Genomic DNA, 13705 nt, shown 5'->3' on the forward strand with positions numbered 1-13705 from the left:
TGCTAGTTATATGCCTAGGAGTAGAATTGCTGCAGACTGTACCTGTAAGCTTTAGTTGAGACTGACAAACAATGTTCCAAACTGGTTGGACCAGTGTACCTCCTGATGAGAGTTTGGTTACTCTACATCTTCACCAATACTGGGAATTTTCTCTTTTTCATTTGAGCCACTCTAGTTACTGTACAGTGATATTGTACTATGGTTTTAATGTGTCTTTTCCTGATAAGTAGTAAAATTGAAAGCCTTTTAATATTGATCTATTGATCATTTGATATGCTATTACTTTAAAAGCAAGATATTTATTAATAAAGGATTTTAGAAATCTGACTTCATACGGTTGGTTATGACATATCTATGTAAAACAGCCTGTCAGTGAGTTGAGTCAAAGCTCTCCGACAGAAAACATGACGTGAGAATCTCAATTTAAACCTACATGTCTATTTCTAATGGTCAGTGGGTCTGTACCACTCACCATCATTCTGGCAGTTTGAGTGAAGGGGCAGCCCAATATGGAGCACTGCTGGTGTCCAGGCAAGGACAAAAGAGAGGTGGTGACATGATGAATCACACTCAAACTCTTTTTTTTTGTCCATTGAGGCATTTTATTTGTATGTTTTACATCCCTAGAAAAAGAGTCCACTGATTTTCCCTCCTGTGTGTTTTCGTCTTGCTCTTCATGATCTGTGATGCCAGCTAAGGTTGTCAATGCAATGAAACCAGAGCAATGGGATGGGAACAGGTTATTCTGCCATTTTTCTAGATCTTGAGCTGCACATCAAATCTGAAGCTGATCACTCCACACTTCTTCAACTGCCTGTGAAGAAAGTTCACTACAATTTTCCCAACTCTGTGATCATCAATGATTTCAAATTCGCCCATATAACCAGGCTTCATCATCACAGTCAGAAAGCAGACATGACTGCTTTCAAGGACCTGGCATTTACCTCTCTTCTCAGCATTGTTGATGCCCTTGAGAGCATCAGCCAGGACTTCATGAGCACCACTATAGCGGCACAGAAAGATGGCAGAAAGAACATACTCAAGCTCTTGACCCTTCTGCTCAGACATACCAAGCTCTTCCCTTTCACTCACTTCCCATTGGCCAATGCAAGTCATCTGTCTAAGTCTGATATTAGTCTTCTGAAAGTGTAGGACTCATAGGAAGAGGCAGTAAATATGTGGGACCAGTAACCCTTCTTTCTACAGAGTAGGCCTCTAAGAATATTAGTTCAGGATGGAAACACCAAACTGTGGCTAAGGGCTGTCTTCAACACGTGTGTATGTACGGACACTCTTTTTTGTTTAGTTGAACTAGTGTTCAGTTAGTATACTGATTCAGCTAAACTAATTCGACTCAGTAACAACATTTAAAAATCATGAAAAAGATGCAGGTTTCTTTTTTCCTTAGAAATCATAAACTCTAACCAGGATCCTTTGGAGCTGAGTGGCAGCTTTCCTTTTTAGGTGGGTTACTCACCCTCGGGTTCTTCATGGTGCTTTCTATGCTGAGGTGCCTGTCTGACTTTTTTTGTACAGCCTACAATAAATAGTACATTTTATACTACTACCCAGGACTCACATGCATATGTGTGTACATGTTCACATATAGGCATAGATGTGTGTGTACATACATATCCCAAAGCAAAATACTTTTATAAAAAGGTGTTGTCTGTAATGTATGCTGTTATGGTCAGTTCTGTCTTACTTTATCTTTTTTTTTCTTAAACTGACTTCACAAACCACTTTGGAGTCACAGCTGTCTAGTTGAAGACATTGCTCTCAATCCTGTGACTGGTGTGCTGATGCTTGTGAATGAACTGTCCAAGTCATTAAAGTCCCCACACCCCTGTGCTCTGTGGGGGAGTGGCATCTGCTTCCGCTATTCATTCAAGCCGGAATGAATATCCAAGAGTCTTAAAACTTAAACTGCTTCAGTACCTGCCAGCTTCCCTGCTGACTCTTCCCTTATCTTATTTTCTATTTCAGTAAAAATAGCCTTTTAGGCAAAAATCATTATTTGCTGTCTAGGCTGGGAAATGAAGAGCAGATGTAAGCAACTCCTGTTATAGGCTCAGGAAGGAGCATTCCCAGGAGATGGCTGTGAGTGGGGACAAACCACGTGCTGTTACTGAGGCCCAGGCACGTGCTCACCACAGGACTGGCTCCCCCATCTCACCAATTCATGTAATAAATGCTTATGGATTAGCTATGTGCTAGGCCCTATGCTGGGGAATTCACCCAAGATTGTGCAAAGTTCTAGATGGACAGGTATAAATAGTAACCATTATTTCTATGTCCTATGTCTTTTTTTTTTTTTTTTTTTTTTTTTTTGGTGGCACTGGAGTGTGAACTCAGGATCTCATGCTTGCCAGGCAGGTACTGTACCACTTGCACCATCTAACCCTTTTTTGCTTTAGTTATTTTCAGACAGGATCTTGCATTTTTGCCCAAGTAGGCCTCCTATAGATTTCTGCAGCTGGGATTACAAGTATGAGCCACTGAACTTGGCTCTGTTCCTTCCTATTTCTTGTTTTCTTAACTTGACCCAGAATTCATCCATTGTCAGGGGTCAGTTCTGGCGTGGTGCTTGTCACTCATATGTGTCCTCCCATTCGGCCTGTGGATTTCCTACTGTGTTTGTATGTGTGTAGAGTAGAGGCATGTGTGGTGCTATGGGGGGGAATGATGGGGAATATTCATCTCACCCAAGAGACAGAATGGAAAACACTCAGAGATGAAGATGGGCATTTTGCAGCTACAAGCCAAGAAGTACCAGGACCTGCCTGAGGCTGGAAAAGGCAAGGCAGACTTTTCCCTGGAGCCTTGAAAGGGCTCATGGCCCTGCCAGCTCTTTAGTTTCCACCTTTTGGCCTCCAGAACTGTGAGAGAGAGTCCTGTTGTCTAAGCCACCAAGCTTGGCAATTTGTCACAGCAGCCCCAGGGACTTCAGACAGCAAACTATCCAACACCAAAGGGACTTTTATATCGTGATTGTGAGCTCTTTAAAAATAAGAAAAGTATTGCAAGAAATAAGTACTAATAAGTAAGAAAATGTGTGCTAAATAATTATTTGTAGCACAGTATAGAGCTAGTTCTCACCTGGCAATAAAGCGCTCTTAAAGTTAGGCCATTTTTGAGACTCGTAAGTAATGTAGTTCCTCCTGCGGGAAGCAAAGGTTATATCATGGGTGTTTTCATGCATTAGTCTGTAGTAATCGTTTCAAAGTCGATCATCTTGGACCATCAGTCTCATGGCTCCCCTATCTGTGCTTTGGTCTGACTACCTAACACAGTGCTTTGCATGTGGCATGCCTCCAAGAAACACTTGAAGAGCACTTTATTGTTTTGAGCATCGTTCACTAATGTTTAATAGCAGCTGTTTTGAACTCAAGCTGCAAGGACTGAAATCCCTGCTCTGTCCCTCACAAAATGTAAATCATTGAGTAAGTTGTGTAGTCTCTCTGTCCTTCAATTTCTTTGTCTATAAGGTTGGGATAACAATAATAACCTACCTCATACTGCTGTCGTGAGGAGTGGGTTCTTACATATTAAGTACTTAGAACTACTTCCATGTAAGGACTCAATAAATGTTAAATATTGTTATTAGCTCGTATGTCTACCTTCCAATTAAATGATAAACTCTTAGAGGCAGAGTCAATGCCCTGTGCTTTTCTTGGAACGAGGTTGGTACCGGGGTTTGAACTCTTGCTTGCTAGGCAGGTGCTGTACCACTTGAACCATGCCCTAGCCCTTTTTTGCCTTTTTTTAGTTATTGTTCAGATAGGGTCTTGAGTTTTTGCCTAGACCAGCCTTGAACCATGATCTTCCCAATCTCCACCTCCCCAGTTCCTGTGTGAGCCCTGTGCTTTTTATAATCACACAACCAGTACGATTTCTGTCATATAGCATTCACTCAGTGAATGGTATTTGTTAAACTAACAAAAGAAATGTATGAGTGAATGGATGGTTATATGTTTACGATATCTGCTCCATTACAAAAATCAAATAGAGAACAGAATTGCCAAAGTTCTCATGTTTGTTACAGTAAAAAATTGTTTTCAGAAGCAGAATCTTAAAATTATCAAAGTGCTACAAAGATAAGAGGAGACAAGAAAAGAAAATGACTATGGATGTGAAATTTTTAACTGTACTTGAGCTCCTGGCTGGCAAGAGACCTTGTCCCATGTTGCTTTGTAATTCCATCAGCAGATTCCAGGTTTCTCTTAATATGTAGCCATTTCCCTTTTAGCATTCTCCTGCAACTTCCAGCCACCTCACCTCTGAGCTCCATCTCCCATCTCAGCTAGGCCTTTGGGTTGTCTGGGTTTCCCCTCCCAGCACCTGCAGTTCCTCCCTTGCCTTATAATGAGAATTTGGGAGTTCCTTTGCTCAGTTTGTCCATTCCCCTTCTCCTGGGATGAGTCTTTCAGGCTTGTGATTCAGTGTCTGAAAACAGCTCTTTCCTATGTTTTGGTCAGTTTCTAATCGCTCACCTTGAAAAGTTGTCCTTGTTACTTCATCATGGCTAACTGCAGGTGTTCTCATGCGAGTGTCTTGGTTAAAAGAGAAAAAGTAAGGCTGGGTGTGTTGGTGTCCACCTGTAATCCCAGCACTTGGAAAGCTGAGGCAAGAGTATCTCAAGTTCAGTTTGAGGCCAGCCTGGACTACATAGCAAAATCCTGTTTAGGGGAGGGGAGAGAGAAAGGAGAGGGAGAGGGGGAGAAAATAATATAAAATAAAAGAGAAGGTGATATTTTAATTCAGTTGATTCTTTTGCTGATTGAGAGTTAGAGTGTCATTCCAGGGCAGATGTTCAGTCACAGTCAGCAACTTACTTCAAGAGCAGACTCCTCCACTTTCACTTCCAGCTTCAGTGACTTAGTGTGGGGAAGGGAGTTCTGAAGTATAAAGAATGTGCACTGTTAGCTGTTCCCAGCCTGGCTCGTTAAGCAGGATGGTAAATAAGTGTGTCATCTCTTGCCATTTATTTGTGCATCCATTCTTACAGCCATGGGCTGTGGGAGCTTCCATTGCTTTTCACAAATTGTCTAGAACATTTAATGATGATATATACAGGTTTCCTTGCCGAAGCACAGAGACCATTTTTATTGTTCTCATTTCTTTGCGGTCATTTCCCCTTTCAAGATCACAGCCTTGCAGGTCTGTGATACATAAAACCATCCATTGTAATAGAACCTAGTAGCAGTGTGGGAGGAAAAGGGTGGGAGTCATTTCACCAGAGAAATGCATTATATCTCCTGGAGAATTTTCTTATCCTAGAAATATACCTAAAATTACTTTTTTTTTTGAAAATTTCAAGTTTTACTGAAATGTGGTAATTAACAATTTTATAACAGAAAATTTTCTTTTCAGTACAGAGGCGGACTATCCATAATAGTGCTGTAATTGTGATAACAGGCCACATTCTAAAAATTCATATTCTTGTTAATTATGAGCCTTACTCTTAAAATCTCCTCCATGTGATTTGCCAGAGCAGCAGTTGAACTGCATCGTCTAATATCTTGGGAACACCTGTGGTCCAAAATCCAACCAAGCTAATGATAGCTGAAATGGATAGAATTTAGAATGAGCACAAGAAATAGTTATTCAATGATTAATTGTTGAATAATTATTCACAGCAATGAAGAGTAACTCACTTACTGGTAAGAAACCATTCCTCTGCTGGGAATTAGGACTCTGTCCCAGACCTCTGGCTCCAAGGCTTGAATTCTATTCAGTACTGACAGACACCTCAGTTCATCGTGCAAGCACTGGAGAGGCCTTGACAAAGATTGACAAATGCCAACTAAGTCGTTCTGTCTGCGTTGTGGTTTAGCGTCTCTTTATGGTGGATGCCTTCTGATGGGTGTTGTTAACACGCAGTACAAAGATCTTCATTCTTCATCTTCATTCGTGTCCATCTACGCCTCTTCCCTAGACCCCAATCTTACAAGCATTCTCCTTCTGGATCCCTTTATATTCATAGAGCATATATAATTTATCTATAACCTAAGTGAATAAACACATCATTTACTTATTAATTACATCTACTTTAAGGTAGGCATGTAAATTGAAGAAAGCAGAAATCTCCAGAGGTTTTGTTTCCTTAGTTTTTGGGGGTTTTTGTTTTTGTTTTCTTTTTTGTCACCTCTGTGTCCCCAGCCCTTACAGTAGTGTCTAGAACATGGTAAGTACTAAACAAAAGTTGTTGCTTAGTTCTTACAGGCTGGGGAGGAAGCTCAGTAGTAATACTTGCCGAGAACACACAAGGCCCTGGGTTCAATTCCCAGCACACAAAACATTTTGGATGAATGAATCTTAAGTACGAATCTGTGTCATTTATTATATATGTGAGAAATATCCTAGTTAGAAGCCTGTCTTTTTTAATTTTTTTAAAAAATGTGTAAGTATAAATGCAGTCCTCTAAAACTTTGAGTTTGGTTTTTCTAATGTAAGTCATTTTCTTAAGATTGTGAAAACTTAGAACATGCTCTTCTTCATACCTAAATACTGTATGGAAACTAAACAATGAGTAACTTGACAGTAATTCTCCATATGCACAAAACATCTTACTAGTCTATACTTACAGCTTTCTAACTTTGCTTTATCAGAGAAGTGAACAAAAGCACATAATGGGGAAAATGTTTCAGATTTTAAAAAGGTAAATCATTAAAGAATCATTTTAATATTTCTAATAGTCTTACTAGAGGTAAATGAATTTTTAAATTCTCTGTATTACTACACTTTTAACTTGCCTTCTGATATCATCATAAATCTGATGGCAAGACCTGGTCTATAGAAATAAATATGTGCCTAAGTTGTTCACTTTCCTTTCTTTCTTTTTTTTGATGTGCCTGAGGTTTGAATTCAGGGCTTCATGCTTACAGAAGCATGAAGTGTGTGCCACTTGAGCCACACCTCTAGTCCATTTTGCTGTGGTTATTTTGGAGATGAGGTTTCACAAATTATTTGCCCGTCTGGCCTGGAATCACAATCCTCCTGATCTCAGCCTTCCAAGTAGCTAGGATTACAGGTGTGAGCCACCGATTCACTTTTACTTCTAAGTTGCTATTTAATTTTTATGTTTGCTTAAAATTGATTTATTCTAGGCTGGTCATATCATGGTCCACAGACATAGGCTAATTTACAATTGTAATCAATCCAAAATACCATTATTTAGTTTTGTACTCTCAATTTATTAGTGAAAGAGATTAAAATAATGATGTATATGAATAGTTATAGAATATCTCTTCAAAATCTGAATATATTTGTATTGTAGCTGATTCTTTACAAAAAGCAGTCCTGATCTGCTGGAGAATTCATATTTAAAAGTCTATATGAAGGGCAGGCAGAGTGGCTCAACTGGTAGAGCCCCTGCCTAGCAAGCATATGTCCCTGAGTTCAAACCCCAGTACCACCAAGGGAAGGAAAGGAAAGTGAAAGGGAAAGGGAGGGAAGGGAAGGGAAGGAGCAAAGGAAATCAGAGGTTTGGAGATGTAGCTCAGTGGTAGAGCCCTTGCCTAACATTGCTATATACTTTACTGAAAATACAGACGTTTGATGGAAGTGAAATTGAATAAGTGAGCTATCACTGAAGAATCAAAGATATCTGACACATACTTTGCTTAATTAAAAAGGCAGATTAGGAACACATTTTATCTCACTATTCAACTCACTAAGATGTGAAACAGGTAAAGCAAAAAAAAGTAATTAAAGTAAGACAAGATTTTTTTAAAAAATGAACTCTAACAGAATACTCATGAAATACATCCCCCCAAAACACCGAAAGTTCATTTGGCTAGTATTGATTCTTTATATATATATTTTATAATATTTCCTTGGCCTTGGTCCACAGACTAAATGCAAACATCTCTCTCTCTCTGTGTCTCTCAATTAGTCATTTTCTGGTTTGCTGCCCAGGATGCTAATTGAAATTCTGGGCAGGGAAAAATCCATCAGTGGCCTTTGTGGATTTATGAATGGCCATCTTCTTGGCCCTGCTTAGTACACAGGCTTCTCTTCTCTGCACACTGATGGGGCCCTGTGTGTGAAGTGTGTTTAGTACGGTCTTCAGTCAGCAACAGAGGGAACAGATGCTCCCCTGCTGGAAGCGCCCTGGCTCTCAGCTGCACAGTGTGGCTGGCAGTCCCTGGCAATTAGGCACCCAAAGAAGACGCTCAGGCAGGGTTTCTAAACCCTTTCCCAGGGCTGGAGCAAGGGAAGCAGCCCCTGGCCCCTGTGTGGGCTACAGTTTACCCATCACTGTAGTAAAACATATACTGAATGCTAATGTTCCCTTGCTGTCTCAAAGCCTGTGGGATTTCTAAGTTATATGTGTGTGGTCAAACACTTTTATTAAACATTTAAAAATTAAGGTTGCCCACTTCAGGGGTATAATAATTGACTGAAAAGTTCATTTTGAGTAATTATGAAGTAAATAATGACAATAAAGCAGTAGTTTTTGTTTGAAAAAAGAGAAAACCATAAGACTTGGAATCTATTTCCCTTTACCTGCCAAGAAGGAAAAATGTTGACTGAACATTTACATATGCACACGTATATCTTTCAAACATTACTGAGTTCCTGTAAAGAGAGTTGTGCTCAGATGTTTGTTTCTATGCATTTTGCCTATGGTACTTTATTTGGTTTTAGAAGTCTATTTGCAAAGATCTAATTGATGGAAAAGAATCCATTCCAATTGTTTCTTACTATTCTGGAATGTATGAGTAGAACACCAAAGACTATCTTTTTAGGAAGAAATTGAGATGCAGTTTGTTTTGCTCTAGGGCTGAGGTGGGGTATCTGACTTCTGGGGACTGAGAGCTCAGCTTCATCTGTGTGTGTATGATGAAGGGGTCGGGGGAGGCTGTTCCTTCCTGTCTATGTAGAGGATCTTCCTCGATCGCTACTAGAATTCGGAATTGCTGCACTCTACTTTCGTGGCCTCAATTTCTGTTTTTATTTGCTTTGCAGAAGTTGCAGTAATTACAGAGGGTCAGATCATTGAAAGGACTCACATGAGCCTGAATGATATATGGGCAGAGGTTTTGATAAATTAAAGGATGTGTTCAGCAGGAGAGGCCAGCACAGGCAGGCATGGAGAGGGCTGCACCTCCCACGCACAGGGCTCAGGGCTCTGCCTCAGTCTGGCTGGATGTGCTTTGTATTCAGGCCTTGAACCACCGAGGTAAGGCATGATACCTGTTTTCTGGGAAGCCAAGACACAAGCGTGCAGAGAGGACTTTCATACCCAGTGGCTTACATAGCTGAAACTGCACAATTAAACCAGGTGCCATGCAAGCTATACATTTCCATAAGTAATTTAGACACAATAGAGATGCCTCCGGGAGCTATGAACTGCAAAGGCCGCACTATAATTCACTAGCTCATCTATTTCATACTTGTTACCTGGGCCAGGTCTTCCAGGAAGGCGAGGCCTGACTTCCAGGAATCACTACAGATAACCATAAAGCCATCTCCGTGTCAGTTAACTTCAACTTTATACAATAATCTGTACCTTTTGATAATACCGTTGCCTTCCTGAGGACTTACAACTTTTAAATTTCACCATCTAGACTTTCCCTCATATCCCAAGTTATCACCTCTTCCTGCACCCAAAATTCCTGTCTTTAGGTGACTCCAAACTTCTGTTTTCACTTATTTCAAAACAAAAGGGAACAGCTGACCCAGGAAGACCTTGGTAAAGGGAGTTCTTTTTGAAACTTTAATATGGATTGTGAGAAGTAGAAGATCGATCACCTTTAAGTTAAAAAACACATTCTTGAATTTTCTAGACTTCTAATGTTATTGTCAAAAATTGGAATGCCAGCTAACTTAAGATAGATCAATATTCCTTAGCCTGTCACTTTTAATAAATACAGTAAACCTGGATTTCTACACTGGTTGCCCTCTAACGCCCCCATTCCCAAAATGTGGAAGCCTTATTAAAGGAGATTCTAGAGACACATTTTGACAGTTTTAGCAATCAGTTTCTATCCATGACACTATTTAATAGGCAAAAGAGTGTTCAAACTGTGGGCAGCTATTGTTATATTACTAACTCTTCAGCTGCAGAATCTGGTCTGAGGAAATTTTGCAGGAAGTTATCCTAAAAATAATAAAACAGTATATTTTCAAGAATAGTATTCACTAAAAAGCGTTGTAGTCTATGGCAGTTTCACTGAGGCATTCATGTTTATATTCGCCCATCATTTCATAGGAGAGGGAAACTGAGCTGAGACAGAGGTGGCAGTCATCTGCTTAGCATGGCTACCCCATGCAAGCAACATTTTTTTTTTTTGCAGTGTGGAGTTTGAACTCAGGGCCTAAACCTTGAGCCACTCCACTAGCCCATTTTTGTGAAGGATTTTTTCAAGATAGGGTTCGCAAACAATTTGCCTGGGCTGGCTTCGAACTGTGATCCTCCTAATCTCTGCCTCCCAGCATGACAAGTCATTTTAATGAACCACTGATGAGTGGCCAGCAAAGTGGTTGAGAATGTGTGTTTTCAAAAAAGTGATCTGAAGTAACCTGGCATTAACCAGTCAATTCTTCTCCTATTGTCCCTGTCCACACCTTACAAGAAAGGTAACTTTGAAACGGCCAATCTAATTTTGGTTTCTTCTTTTTTCAGTTCTTCTTCTCAGCCCATCTGTTTTACAGAACAATTGTTGCTCAATACTAGAAAAAAATAAATAAAGCCAATGAAGACAATAAAAAGCAAAAAAAATCATGTTTTCTAGAACTAGATGGTCTGGGTTTGACTCCTGACTCGATCAGTTATTTATTCTGGAACACTGAGAAAATTAGTATATAACCTACCCATGCTTCAGTTAGCTTAGATGTAAAGTGGGATTAATAACGATGTTTACTTCATGGGGGATATGTGGGTTAAAAGGTTAAAAGAATTTCATGTTTCTAAGGCACTTAAGCAGTCTTGGCACATTATAATATAAGCATTGTATAAGTGCTAGATAAATAAATTCTGGCTTCTAACTGAATAATGCCATTTGACACAGATTCCAGTGATATATATGTATGTCACCAGATATGATATATATGTATATATGCACATGCATGCTTATGTACTGTATGTAAAATAAAATATCTTTACCCATTAAAAATTGTGTTAACCATGTTTACTTTTATATGGGAATAAATTGACTCTATAAAATAAGGTTTGAAAATAGACGAGATCTAAAAGAACCCTAAAAGGGATACACAAGATGCTAGGAACAGTGGGTGGGTAGAGGTGGAAAATGGGCTGATGTGGGCCAGGATGGGAGTAAAAGGGTTGTTGTTTTCTCAAGGTCCTGGGGTTTGAACTCTGGGCCTTGTGCTTGCTAGCCAGCCTTACCTACCAGCCCTTTTTGCTTTGGTTATTTTTGTGATATGGTCTCATGTTTATGCCCAGGCTAGCCTGGACTATAGTCCGCCTATTTATGCTTCCTGCATAGCTGGGATGGCAGCTGTGCTCCACCATGCCTAGCTTTTTTATTGGTTGAGATGAGGTCTTGTGAACTTTTTGCCCAAGCTGACCTTGAACCATGATCCTCCTGATCACCTCCCTGGTAGCTAGGATTACAGGCTTGAACCACCATGCCCAGCTGGGAGTAAGATTTTTATTGACTGATATTTTTATAGACAATTTCTGGGTCTCAAATCAGTATCTCCCCATCCTAACATGTTTGGAAAGTTCTATGCTGTTAGTTTTTCAAAGAATCTCCAAATGACTATTGATACAATAATGACTACTGACAAACCCCCAATGCCTTACTTCCTAAAAATCTTTTAGCTGATTTAAAGAAAACTGCCTCTTAGTAAAGATGTAGGGTTAACTCACTACTATTTACAGCATGTTTTTAGACATTCTTTCTTTTTTGGGGGAGAGGGGTTCTTAGTAGAAAACTAAGAAGCTAGTTTTCTACTTTTAGTGGTAAGAAAACTGAATTACAAAAATTTTTTAGGGTAAGCCAATATTTTAACCCAGAACCATGTTCAGGACTGTGTACCACACACTTCTATATGAGTTACTTTTGAAATTATTTCATATATTGAATGTTTTTATTTCATCCAGTGAAAGTGTAATTTACATTCAATTCTTTTATAATTAGATTTATTAACAAATGGTGCCTTTATAAGTTACTTATTATACAGAAAAACACTTTAAGATTGCCTTTCTTCATGGGTCTATACAGGATATAACAAGGTGTTAGATATATTTTTGGAAAAAAAGTTAAAGGAAAAAGAAAGTGCTGTTAAATAAAGGATTTTGTAAAAAGGTTTGTCTAATGGAAGAGGGATAAGTACAAATCATCAGATGGTTCAGAATGTCACATAAAGGTCCTGAGTAGGCCTTAAAAGTACATAATAGATGGAATTTATAAAATCTTAGGTATATGATTAAGTTGACTGCACTCTAAGAGTTTCCTGAAAGATTTTCTAGGGTCATGTTAAACTAGAACCTGACTCTGTATGTCTGTAAAATAACAAGGCTGTCGTAATATTGTTCTGCTCTGAGTAAGAGCTATTAAAAAAAAAAAAAAACTGATGTAAAAAAAGATTTTATAAAAATAATTACTTGTGTTTTCTGTTGATATTGTCAAGCTTTTAAACACTTAGAAAACTAAACCTTAACTTAATTAGAGTTTATCCCAACTTGTTTTTGACAAAGGAGCTAAAAATATACGATGGAGAAATAGCAGCCTCTTCAACAAAAACTGCTGGGAAAACTGGTTAGCAGTCTGCAAAAAACTGAAACTAGATCCATGTATATCACCCTATACCAACATTAACTCAAAATGGATCAAAGATCTTAATATCAGACCACAAACTCTAAAGTTGATACAGGAAAGAGTAGGAAATACTCTGGAATTAATAGGTATAGGTATGAACTTTCTCAACAAAACCCCAGCAGCACAGCAACTAAGAGATAGCATAGATAAATGGGACCTCATAAAACTAAAAAGCTTCTGTTCATCAAAAGAAATGGTCTCTAAACGGAAGAGAACACCCACAGAGTGGGAGAAAATATTTGCCAGCTACACATCAGACAAAGGACTGATAACCAGAATATATAGGGAACTTAAAAAATTAAATTCTCCCAAAACTAAGGAACCAATAAAGAAATGAGCAAGTGAACTAAACAGAACTTACTCAAAAGAAGAAATTCAAATGGCCAAAAAACACATGAAAAAATGCTCACCATCTCTAGCAATAAAGGAAATGCAAATTAAAACCACGCTAAGATTCCACCTCACCCCTGTTAGAATAGCCATCATTAGCAACACCACGAACAACAGGTGTTGGCGAGGATGCAGGGAAAAAGGAACCCTTTTTCCTTTGTGGAAATGGGAATGTAAACTAGTACAGCCACTCTGGAAAAAAATTTGGAGGCTACTTAAAAAGCTAAACATTGATCTACCATATGATCCAGCAATACCACTCTTGGGGATATACCCAAAGACTGTTACACAGGTTACTCCAGAGGCACCTGCACACCCATGTTTATTGCAGCACTGTTCACAATAGCCAAGTTATGGAAACAGCCAAGATGCCTCACCACTGATGAATGGATTAAGAAAATGTGGTATCTATACACAATGGAATTTTATGCAGCCATGAAGAAGAACAAAATGTTATCATTCGCTGATAACTGGATGGAATTGGAGAACATCATTCTGAGTGAGGTTAGCCTGGCCCAAAA

The 13705-nt window shown here is 39.1% G+C and overlaps 1 protein-coding gene and 1 pseudogene across 8 annotated transcripts in view; one reads left to right on the plus strand and one right to left on the minus strand.

Annotated features, from left to right (window-relative positions):
* Bicd1 (BICD cargo adaptor 1) overlaps positions 1-13705 on the plus strand; it is a 209470-nt gene that overhangs the window by 123056 nt on the left and 72709 nt on the right. The window lies entirely within an intron of this gene.
* LOC141425602 (small ribosomal subunit protein uS8 pseudogene) lies at positions 624-1116 on the minus strand (annotated as a pseudogene).

This window comes from Castor canadensis, chromosome 8 (genome assembly GCF_047511655.1).
Source record: "Castor canadensis chromosome 8, mCasCan1.hap1v2, whole genome shotgun sequence".
In the NCBI taxonomy this organism is placed as follows: domain Eukaryota; kingdom Metazoa; phylum Chordata; class Mammalia; order Rodentia; family Castoridae; genus Castor; species Castor canadensis.